The sequence below is a fragment of the Pteronotus mesoamericanus genome, unplaced genomic scaffold, assembly GCF_021234165.1.
Source record: "Pteronotus mesoamericanus isolate MK-2021 breed Mesoamerican mustached bat unplaced genomic scaffold, CSHL_Meso_final contig_26, whole genome shotgun sequence".
Taxonomy (NCBI): Eukaryota; Metazoa; Chordata; class Mammalia; order Chiroptera; family Mormoopidae; genus Pteronotus; species Pteronotus mesoamericanus.
In genome coordinates this window covers 2,897,653-2,909,739 of record NW_026555109.1, presented here as the reverse complement: position 1 = coordinate 2,909,739, position 12,087 = coordinate 2,897,653, and the positions used below count along the sequence as shown (strand labels likewise).

At 38.0% G+C, this 12,087-nt stretch overlaps 1 protein-coding gene across 2 annotated transcripts in view; it reads left to right on the top strand.

Annotated features, from left to right (window-relative positions):
- TMTC4 (transmembrane O-mannosyltransferase targeting cadherins 4) overlaps positions 1-12,087 on the top strand; it is an 83,098-nt gene that overhangs the window by 60,108 nt on the left and 10,903 nt on the right. The gene's annotated exons all lie outside the window — the stretch shown is intronic.

Here is a 12,087-nt window from a genome sequence, read left to right as displayed (position 1 = left end):
TTAATCATCTGTATTTCCTCTTTGGAAAAGTGTCTATTGAGGTCCTTGGCCCACTTTTTAATTGGATTTTTTTTGGTGTTGAATTTTATAAGTTCTTTATAAATTTTGGATATTGTTATCAGATGTATCATTGACAACTATATTCTCCCATTCAGTGGGCTGTCTTTTTATTTTATTTATTGATGGTTTTCTTTGCTGTGCGAAAACTTTTTAGTTTGATGTACCGTTATTTATTTTTTTCTTTTGTTTCCCTTGCCTGAGGCAGTAGATCAGAAAACAACATTTTGACGTGAAGTGTCTGAGATTTTACTACCTACATTTTCTTCTACGTTTTTTATGATTTCTAGTTTAACATTTAAGTCTTTATTCCATTTTGAGTTTATCCTTGTCTGTGGTGTAAGAACGTCATCTAGTTTCATTTTTTTGCACATATCTGTCTAATTTTCCCAACACTATTTATTGAATAGATGACTGTATTTATCCCTTTGTATGTTTTTGTCTCCTTTGTCAAATACTAATTGACAATAAAGATATGGATTTATTTCTGGGTTGTCTATTCTGTTTAATTGTTCTGCATGACTGTTTTTATGCTAGTTCCATGCTGTTTTGATTATTATGACCTTGAAGTATAGTTTGATATCAGGTAGCATGATTCCTCCAACTTTGTACTTCTTTCTCAAGATTGCTGTGACTATTCAGGGTCTTTTGTGGTTCCATATAAATTTGGGGGATATTTGTTTTAATTCTGTAAAATACATCATTGGTATCTTGATAGGAATTGCATTGAATCTGTAGATTGCTTTGGGTAATATGGACATTTTAATGATTTTAATTCTTCCTATGCATGAACACAATGTGTGCTTTCACTTATTGGTATCTTCTTCAATTTCTTGTTTAGTGTCTTAATAATTATCTGAGTACAGGTCTTGTACATCGTTGGTTAAATTTATTCTTAGGTGTTTTTCTTACTATTTTTTTTTTGATGCAGTTTTAAATGGATTGTTTTCATAGTTTCCCTTTCTGCTAATTCATCATTGTTGTGTAAAAAAAAAATGCCACATATTTCTAGATGTTTATTTTGTATCCTGCTACTTTACTGAGTGCATTTTTCAGTTCTAGCACTTTTTTGATGGAATCTTTAGAGCTCTATATATACAGTATCTTATCACTGCAGATAATGACAGTTTTACTTCCTCCTTTCCAATTTGGATGCTTTTTTATTTCTTCTTCTTACCAGATTATTGTGTCTAGTACTTTCAGTACTATGTTGAACAAGAGAAGTGAAAGTGGATATCCTATCTTCTCCCCAATCCTAAGCAAAATGCTTGTAGTTTTTGCCCATTGAGTATGATGTTGGCTATGGGTTTGTCCTATATGGCCTTTATGACACTGAGGTGTGTTGCCTCTATTCCCACCTTGCTGAGAGTTTTATCATAAATGGGTGCTGGAATTTATCAAATGCTGGTTCTGCATCTATTGATATGATCATATAATTTTAATCCTTCATTTGTATTTATGTGGTGAATCATATTTATAGATTTGTGGATGTTATACGAACCTTGCATCCCTAGAATAAATCCCACTTGATCATGGTGTATTATCTTTTTAATGTATAGCTGAATCTGGTTTGCTAATATTTTCTCGAGGATTTTAACATGTATATTCATCAAGGATATTGGCCTATAATTTTTTTTTGTTTGTAGTGTCTTTAGGTGGTTTTAGAATGACATGCTGACTTATAAAATGAGCTTGGGAGTGTTCCCTCCACTTGAATTTTTAGAATAGCTGGAAAAGGAGAGCAGTTAGTTCTTTGAATGTTTGATAAAATTTTCCTGTGAAGCCATCCTGTCCAGGACTTTTGTTTGTTGGGAGTTTTTTGATTACTGCTTCAATTACTTGTAATCTGTCTATTCAGATTTTCTGAATCTTCCTGATTGAGTTTTGGAAGATTGTATGTTTCTAGGAATTTATCCATTTCATCCAGATTGTCCAATTTGTTGTCGTATAGTTGTTTATAATATTTTCTTGCATCTTTTGTGTTTTTTTGGTGTCAGTTGTTACATCTCCTCTTTCATTTCTGATTTTATTTATTTGTGTACTCTCTTTTTCCTCATGAGTCTCATTAAAGCTTTGTAAATCTTGTTTATCATTTCAAAGAACTAACTCTTGGTTTCATTGCTCTATTTGTCTTTTTAGACTCTGTTTTGTTTATTTCTGCTCTGATCTTTATTATCTCATTTCTTCTACTTATTTGGGTTTTGTTTATTATTCTTTTTCTAGCTCCTTTATTTTAGATTGTTTGAGATTTTTCTTGTTTCTTGTGGTAAGCCTGTAATGCTATGAATTTCCCTCTTGGCACTGCTTTCCCTGTATCCTTAGATTTTGGCTTTTTGTATCATTTTCATTTGTTTCAAGGTATCTTTTGATTTCTTCCTTGATATCATTGTTAACCCACTCTTCGTTTTGTAACATGTTATCTATTCCCCAAAACTTTGTGTGTTTTTCCATTTTTTCTATTGTGATTGATTTCTAGTTTTATAGCATTGTGGTCAGAGAAGATGCTTGATATGTTTTCAGTCTTCTTAAATTTACTGATACTTCTTTTGTGGCCTTAACATGTGGTTTATCCTAGAATAAGTTCCATGTATACTTGACAAGGATGTATTTTCTGGTACTCTGTTGCTTTGGGGTGAAATGCACTGAAGATATCAATTAAATCCATCTGATCTAGAGTGTGAATAAAGGCCAGTTTTCTTGTAACTTTTCTGTCTGGAAGGTCTATCTATTGATGTCAACGGGGTGTTAAAAACCGCTACTGTGACTATATTGATACCTCCCTTTATGTTCATCAGGATTTACTTTCATATTTAGGTGCTCCTGTGTTGGATGCATAAATGTTTACAAGGTTTATATCTCTAGTTGGATTGCTCCCCTTATCATATAGTGTCCTTCTTTGTCTCTTACTATAGCCTTTGTTTTAAAGTCTATTTTGTCAGATATAAGTATTGCTACCCCAGCGTATTTTTAAAATTTCCATTTGCATGACATCTTTTTCAATTCCTTTATTTTAGTTTGTGTGTATCTTTCATTCTGAGGTGGATCTCTTGTAGACAACATATACATGGGTCTTGTTTACTTATCCATTCATCTACCCTTATGTCTTTTGATTGGATCTTATAAGCCATTTACATTTAAAGTGATTATTGAGTCCTGACTGGTGTGGCTCAGTGGATTGAGCATCAGCCTGCAAGCTGAAAGTGTGCCAGTTAGATTCCTAGTTAGGGTACATGCCTGGGTTGCAGGCGAGGTCCCCAGTTGGGGGTGTGCATGAGGCAACCAATCGATGTTTCTCTTATTCATTAGTTTTCTCTCCCTCTCTTTCTCCCTCCCTTCTTTTCTCTCTGAAATAAAGTGATTATTGACAGGAATGTATTTATTGATGTTTTATTCTTTTAATTATCCTCCTCTGTATTTTTTTCTTCTTCTTTTTAAGATTTTATTTATTTTTAGAGAGGGGGAAAGGAGGGAGAAAGGGAAAAAAATACCAATGTGTGATTGCTTCTCATGCGCCCCCAACTGGGGACCTGGCCTGCAATGCAGGCATTTGCCCTCACTGGGAATCAACCCTTTGGTTCACAGGCCAGCACTCAGTCCACTGAGCCACACCAGCCAGGGCTCTTCTTTTTAAAATAGGACCTTTTAACAATCCTATAATTCTGGTTTGGTGGTGATGAACTTTTTTTAGCTTTCTCTTGTCTGAGAAACTCTATATTTCTCCTTTAATTTTAAATGATATCCTTGCTGGGTAAAGTAGTCTTAGTTGTAGGTCCTTGGTTTTCATCATTTTGGATATTTCTTGCCAAAAGCTTCTGACTTGAGAGGTTTTTGTTAAAAAATTAGTTGACAGTCTTATGGGAACTACCTTGTTGGTAATTAACTGCCTTTCTCTTGCTGCATTTAAGATTCTCTCTTTGTCTTTAAACTTTTTCATTTTCCTTATGTCTTTCCTTGTGTCTTGGCTTGGGCTGGGCCTCTTTGGGTTTATCTTTTTGGGACTCTCTGTGCTTCCTGGACTTGTGTGTCTTTTTCCTTCATCAGGTTAGGATAGTTTTCAGTCAGTATTTCTTCAAATAGGTCCTCCCTCCCTTGCTCTCTTCTTTCTCTGGTACCCCTGTGATGCAGATGTTTTTATGCTTCATGTTGTCCTAAAGGTCCCTTAAACCATCCTCATTTTTATTTAACTCTTTTTTTCTTTTTGCTGCATTGATTGGGTGTTTTCTGCTACCTTGTCTTCCAAATCATTGCTTCATCTAACATATCTTTTATCTCTTCTAGTGTATTCTTTTATTTCAGATGTTGTATTCTTTATTTTTAACTGGTTTTTTTTTTTTTTACAGTTTCTATGTTCTTTTATGGTTGTTATTTCTTTGTTAAAGTCCCGAGTTCCTTGAGCATTCTTATAAACATTTTTTTAAATTGTCTATTTGGTAAATTGCTTGCTTCCATTGCATTTAATTCTTTTTCTAGAGATTTCTCCTTTTCTTTCATTTGGGGCATATTTCTTTGTCTCCCCATTTTGGCTGCCCCTTGGTATTCCTATGTATTGGATAGATGTGCTATGATTCCCAGTCTTGGTTGGGTGGCTTTATGTTGTAGGGGCCCTTTGGGGCCCAGTGGTGCTCCTTGACCACCTGAGCCAGATGCTCCAGGAATGTCCCTTGTGTGGGTTATGTGGGCCCTCATGATATAATTTTGAGTCTTCATTTCTGTTGGCCTTTTTGTGCATGGTGTTGACCCTTCGGGTGGCTTACTTTGAGGATTGATCTGTACCTTGGTGTACGAGCTGCTATGTAGGTGCTGACCATATGAGGTAGAATTTGCCCCAGCAAGGCCTGGTGCCTGTCAAGATCTCCCTTGGGATATGCTACTTGTGAAGCCAATTGGGTTCTGCTCTGATGTTGTCTGAAGCTGGCCACTGTGTGTGTTGGTTTGGGACCTTCTTGGGTAGAACTCTGGTGCAGTCCAATAACAGATACTGCCTGTGACTGGCCCTGGGCAACCTGTTTGGAATAGTGTCCTTCTTTGTCTCTTACTATAGCCTTTGTTTTAAAGTCTATTTTGTCAGATATAAGTATTCTTACAAAGCAATCCACAGTTTGTGGCTCTCTCTTCTGGGCCTGGCTAGCTTTTCTTAGCACTGGGCTCAGACGCAGGTCAGCAAGTCCCAAGGCAACCGGAGATCTACCTCCTCCTGCCTCTGCCTGTCAGCTGCCTGTTAATCTAAGTCACTGAAAGAGCCTCTGGCAGTTCCCAAGTCGTGTGAGGTAGGTTCTCAGTGAGTCACTAGGTAGGGGTGATTGTTGTTCACAAGATTAGTACAGGATCAAAGTCAGTACCAATTCAGGGTCTTAGGCCACTCAGCAAATGTCCCAGGGTATACCTAGTCTAGCTGCCACCTGCTCAGTGTCTGCACACCTTTGTGGCGGGGTGGGATTTCAGGGCACTATCAGGATGAAGCCAGCAGAGTTTATCAGGCCCAAAAGACCAAGAAGTATCCAGGAGAAGGGAGAGCTCTGCACTGCTTAGGCATGCAGGTTAAAATGGACCCATCCTAGAACCACACAACTCAGTCTGTCCCTGATTTTGCCCAGACCTCGGCAGGGTGGAACCACTAGGAATCAGTATGGCCACTGGAGCCCAGAGAGTGGGGCTAGCACATCTCCCGTGAGGGGAGGCACCAGTCAGGTTCATAGGAAAGTGAGAGGAATGGCCCCCACCCTAAAGCCACACAACTCAATTACTGATACCCCAACCCAGGTAGCTGACTCCTCAGCAGGGCACAATCTCTGCAGGGTGGGGCTACAAGGAGTCCATAGGATGGAGCTATCGCTTACCTTCTGGCTAATGCCATATGGAGGGGAGTGCCCCACCCTAGAAAGATAGCATCTGCAGTTTGGGAGAGTGACTTAGCAGAGGTGTCCTGGTGGGAGCCCCTTCAGCACCCCCTCCCCAGAGCCACAAACCCCAGTCTCTCCTCTTTTGACTCTAGTCTGCTTCATCCTTCCTGGGCTAGAGCCCAGGATTAGTGGCTGATAATGAGATTTTGTGCTTTGGCCCTTTGAGAAGGTGCCTGTGTCTTTAGCAGACTTCCATCTCTCCCTGATGGACAGAATCCCTTCTCATTTTCACAACCAGATGTTATCTGGGCATTTCTTGGCTCTGGTGCTCTGAGCTGGGGATCCTGGATTGGGTTTGAGACCCCATGCTTCTCAGGGGAAACCCTCACATCTGAGATATCACTGCAGAATCTCAGCCGCCACCCATGGGAGTGGAGCCAGCCCTTTCTCATCTCTGCCCTTCCTGCTAGTCTCAATGTGGCTGCTTTTGTAAATCCTTGGTTATAAGACTTCTCTTTAACTAGTCTTCAGTTGGTTATTCAGGTTGATTACTCTGTATTTTAGTTCCAGTTCCAGGTTGGTCCTGGGAGGAGGGAGTGTAGCCTCCACCTACTCTGCTTCCATCTTGGATTTCCATAATGTGATTTCTGAGCTTCTGTCTTCTTCCTCCAGGGACAGCTCCGTGCACTCCAAGGTATTCCTGTGGATAACTGTTCTCCCCACAAAAGAAAGTTCAGGATGGCATGGGATTTATCTGAAAGTGTTTTCAGTTATTTTGATGGAAGTAGAAAATAATTTCATAGTAACTTTTTTTTAGTTATTAACAGAATATAAAGATTTGATTGCTCTGATTTTCTTTTTTTAATAATTTATTTCTTGATTCAGATAAATGCTTTAGCAGTAGTTCTACAATGAGTTCAGTAATCTTAAAATATGAAACCATATATTGATAAATGATGTTGAAATAGATTCTGTCATTCTTCTGAAAAGCCTCTGTGAGGATGCACAGCTTAATCATTATAGTTCTTGATTTTCTTAAAAAAGAAAATAACCACGCACCAGAAAATGGCATCTATGTGAGATGAGAGGTGGTAACTACCCTTGTTGTGGTAAGTATTTTGCAATATATGAGATCTGTTCAGAAGGTATCCAGCCATGTAATATGAAAAATAGAGACATTTACCAAAGAAGATAAAAGATACAAGAAACATTGTACGTAGGACAATGATGCCTCAGTCCCCTTCAAAGTAGACACCTTAATTCTCCCATTCGCCATCAGCTGCCCCATCATGTTTTCCTGAATCTCATCGATAGTTTGAAATCTCTTCCCTTTCAAAGGTGATTTTAGTTTTGGGAAAAGCCAGAAATCACAGGATGCCAAATCTGGGCTGTAGGGGGGCTGAGTCACCTGGATGATCTGATGTTTTGCCAAAAAAACTCTACATTGGATGTGATGCATGAATGGGTGTGTTTTCATGATGAAGCTTCCAATCACCAGTTGCCCATAGCTGCAGCCCTCTGAATCATCCATTTTCCATGGAGCTTCAAAGCCTACTCTTCAAACTTAATTCAAAATCTAATGCAGATTCATTGTTCTACTCATTTTTTAATACGATAGCCACACAGTACACATGCTCACTCAATGGCATCTACAACCCCCACTGACTAGTGCAGTGAGTCATCATTGTTCACCCATGTGCAGTCCAGTCCACTCTCCTTGGCTGCCAGGTTACATCGATGTCACGCAAACCATTCTCATTATAGAACAATGCATGGACTTTTTCTGGACAGACCTCGTATATGTGTATCAAATCATTGCATTATATACCTTAAATTTATATGTGTTATATGCCAATTATATCTCAATAAAGCTGGGAAAAAAAGACCCACAAATAGCAAAATCCTTTAAATAAGATTGTTATATTCTCCCATCAACCTTTTAATTTTAAGAAACCAAATATATATTTCCTAGTTTAGTTTTTATATTCAATAAAATTGTTAAGAGAAAAACTTTCTGCTCATTTTAAATCAAACCAGAAAAATGTATAGTAATGTGATTTTTAAAGGACATTTACATATAATTTTCTAGAGTTTATCCAGCCTAACCTCCAGTGTATGATTGCAATGAAGTTGTTTTAAAGAGATTCCTATTTATCCCCATTTTAATTCCTGAAGCCTCATTCATGTTCTTGTAAAATTGTGTTATCAAAACCACTGGTTTTCAAAACCAGTTGTACATCCAAGTTATCCAACTCTTTCTCAGATTTAAGGAATCAAAAGCTCCATAAGGGATTTGTATTTACAAACAAACCAACAAAATTTCCTAAGTGACTGTAATACCCAATTGTTGGTCCTGCTTTAGGGAAGCAGATCTGTCTGAACTTTGAGCAGACAAACTAACCAGGTGAAAGCAGAAGAGACTCTCCGGGGAGAGCAACCTAGAAAACATGTACTGCTTTAAGTGTATAGAAAAACCAGACTTCCGTTTTTACCGTGATGGGAATGTTTGGTCCTCACTGTTTTGTTTCTGGGCTGAGTAGCCATGATATTGTGAGTTGGGGAGGTAGGATTTTATGAATGGGACTTACCAGGTGGCCTAAGCACTCTTCACTTTTAATAGGCACATGCTGCTTCTGTTATAAATTTTTAAGTGAAGTGGCTTCTGTGTTTTTATTATTAAAAAAATTGAAAACATGTTTTGGTTATGATATATCACAGAAAGATACCATCTCTATATATTTAGTCTACTGTGGAAAACAGGAGTTATTTCTCCCTGGAAATGGAAGGAAGCTGGACGCAGTGTGAGTGAATCCATGGAACAGCAAGATATTTGAACAAGGGAGATTGATAGCAAAATATTCCTGTTGTCCCATGTAATTTTCTCCAGAGCCATTTGACCTTGTGTGCATTTTTTTACATTTTATGTTTTAAAATTCTGTGCTTTGAAACAGTTTTCTCTGAAATCTGAAGATATGAGGAGAGCTAAAACTATTCTAGTGACAAACTGATGTTAGGTCAAAAAAGGAAACTTTTTCCTCTACCGCCCTAGGTTCTCTGACTGAGGCCCTGCAAATTAAACTGACCACAGATTGATTAACAAAACAAAACCAGATTATTAACACGTGCAGCTTGCCTACATGTGGGAGAAACTTAGTGATGAGAAACTTAAAGGGATGGTTTGAACTTGGGCTTTGAGTTGACAACAATAAATTTGCAGAGTAGTGACAAAAACAAAGAGGTTTTAGGCTTCCAAGGGTGGCATAAATAAATACATGGGGGGGGACAAATAAAGTGAGGTTTGTGCAGGTCTGTCTTCTTCATGGCCATCAATCTTCACCAGGAGATGAAATTTATGGCAGTCCTTACTTCTCAGTTTCTGCCCTCAGTTAGATCAGGAAAGCTTCTTTCCCCATTAGTTGAATCTCAGATGCATTCAGTGCAGTAATCCTTATGTCAAAGTTGTATATTTGGGGTGGCATATTTTGATATCCTACATTGTTCTCTCCAGGAGAGGGGCTTGAAAGACAGTAAAACTTCACCATAATGATATAAGTGGAGACCAAAAAATTCAGTCACATATAAAGCAGGGTGGACCCTTGCAAAGTTGATAAAGTGAGAATAGGGGTTAGCTGGGGTCTGGAGCAGAGCAAATTGATTGTTACCTGAGTCCTTGTATTGGTGGTTACTGCAGGGGTTATAGTCTCTATTGTGTCTTTTAAACTAGTACTTGCATGTTATGCCATACTTGATATGAATTCTTTTTACATTCTTTTTTTTTTTTTTGAGGTAACTCTTCTTTTAAAGATATTTATTTATTTATTTATTTATTTATTTATTTATTTTTAGAGAGAGAAGGAGGGAGGTCAGAAAGAGAAGGAGAGAAACATCGATGTGAGAGAGAAACATTGATTAGTTGTCTCTCAAATAGGGGGATCAAACCTGCAACCTTTTGCTTTGCAGGACAGTGACCAACCAACTGAGCCACAGCAGTCAGGGCATAGCTTTTCTTTTAGATCATTGCCTGCAAAGTTAGTGTCTGACTACAGCCTTCTAAGGGTATGCTTTAAAGCCCTAATATTTAACAGTCTTATTCCCTCCCCGTAGTAGCTGCCTGTCACTGCAATTCCTTGGGATTTGGAAAATAGAGAATTTATACTAAATATGCCTTCTGTAAGAGTTACATCCCAAGAAAGGAAGATGGAATATAAAATACAGGGTTTTATCATGTGCTATAGTCTTTGGAATTCATTCCGACTTTCATGTAGAAGATCATGTGTACTATTAAATAGACTGAGACCTCATTTGGCTCTCTGTGTATATTGTTTACTAATTCCGCTACTGTGAAATGGTCTTCCTACATTTCCTTTTGCCAACTGTTCTTGCTTATTTAAAGATTTTTGCTCTCCATTGTTGTTTAATTATCCAGCTTTTTCCTGTTAGACAGCTTAAAAGCATTAAGAGCTTAATCTTTAACAGCTCAACCAACACATATATTGGCAAAAAAAAGGAACTTAATAACTTGAAAGTTTCTTTTTTAAAAATCCTGCTTTAGTCACTGTTTAGTAACAGGGGACAAATGTATTTTGATTTCTGGAACTAGATAATAAAAAAATGTAATGCCATTCTCTTGTGAATAGGAGTTGGCAAGAGCTGGGCTGGATTATTTGGGACATACTACTGCTGTTAGAGAACTGAAATAATAGTGATTGGAGATATTACTAGAAACAATTCATCATGCAAGGACTAATTGTATCAAGTCAGGATTCATTCAGGAAAACAGAGAAATATTAAGTATTTAAGTGGAGAAGATTTAATATGGGGAATTGGTTAGACAGTTGTTGGAAGGCTGGAAGAACAAAAATGGAAAGGTGAAATTAAATCAGGGGGTGAAGAGAAATCCTAGGGTTTGGGAAACAAATGGAAGGAAGTGCTGCCACCAGAAGGAAAGAGCTCAGAAGGGGCCACCATCTCAGGTGCCACCACTCTTCAAGAGCTGAGGTCATGAAGGAAGAAACACTGCTTCCTGCCTCCAGACTGTGAAGGAAGGGACATGGCTACTTCAAAGACACTACCAAAAGATAGAAAGGAGAGAGTGGAAGTAGAGGGGAAGGGCTACACCCCTTTTCCCACAACCTGATTGCAGAAACTTAACAAGGAGCCAAGGAGCAAAGGACCCGGGGAAATACAGTTGCAGAGTTTAGAAGAACAGGCATAGAACTAATAGCTAAATAACAGGCACTGCATCTATCCACATTCTGGATGGGTAGTTCTTGCTAAACTGCCATTTTTCTCTGCTTTCCTTAAAGCACTTGTTCACTTTGTAGAGAAGCTATAAGAAGGATGAAGATCACAAAATAAAAATAAATTTCGGTCTGTTGTTATTTTTCAATAATAGTAATAATGATAATAGTAATAAATAGCAAAATATGTGAAGAATTTTACTGTTGCATAAATGAAGTTTTAGGTTAGTTTTCCTGTGTTGTTACCACAGATTATGTCTACTCAAATGCATGTCACTTGCTGGAGAGAATTGACTGAGAAATCAATAGGAACATCAAATATAGAGAGACAATTAAATGCTGGTATAATTAGCAGCCTAAATTATTTTCATATTTCCTCATTTAAGGGGTAAGATACAGTAACTTGAGTTTCTGAGTCTCGTGGGAAATTCTGACATCTCTTTAGCAAATGGATATTTGTAAATGTTTCCATAATTTATTAAATCTTTTTTGCATACTATGCCACCTAGATGCCGTGTGGGCCGTAGGGCAAGCCAAACTATTCCCATTGTCTAAGGAAGTAACAGGCTTGACAGTAAGTAAGGAAATAGCCTTTAACACTGATAAATTGTTATCATTTGCACTTTTTGCAGAGTTAAAGGAAACAGGTTCATTCAGATGAGAGGTGCGTTTGAACTGAGTTAAACAGGGCAAGAGGGTCACCTGCTAAAAAATCCATCACCTTCTCCCTTGGCACACTTTTGTTAACTGTACAAATTGAGAGCCAGCTTTTTTGTATTCTGTTACCACTGTTAGACAACAATTGCCTGTCAAAAGAAAGCGACAGTTCTCTCCTTTCTAAAGGAGGCAAACAAGCTCCGAATGCCCAGGGGTTTTACAATATCTGTGTCTTGTGAAGCTTAGATGTAGGCAGGGAGAGGCACAAGATGAATTTGACACATTTAGCTTCC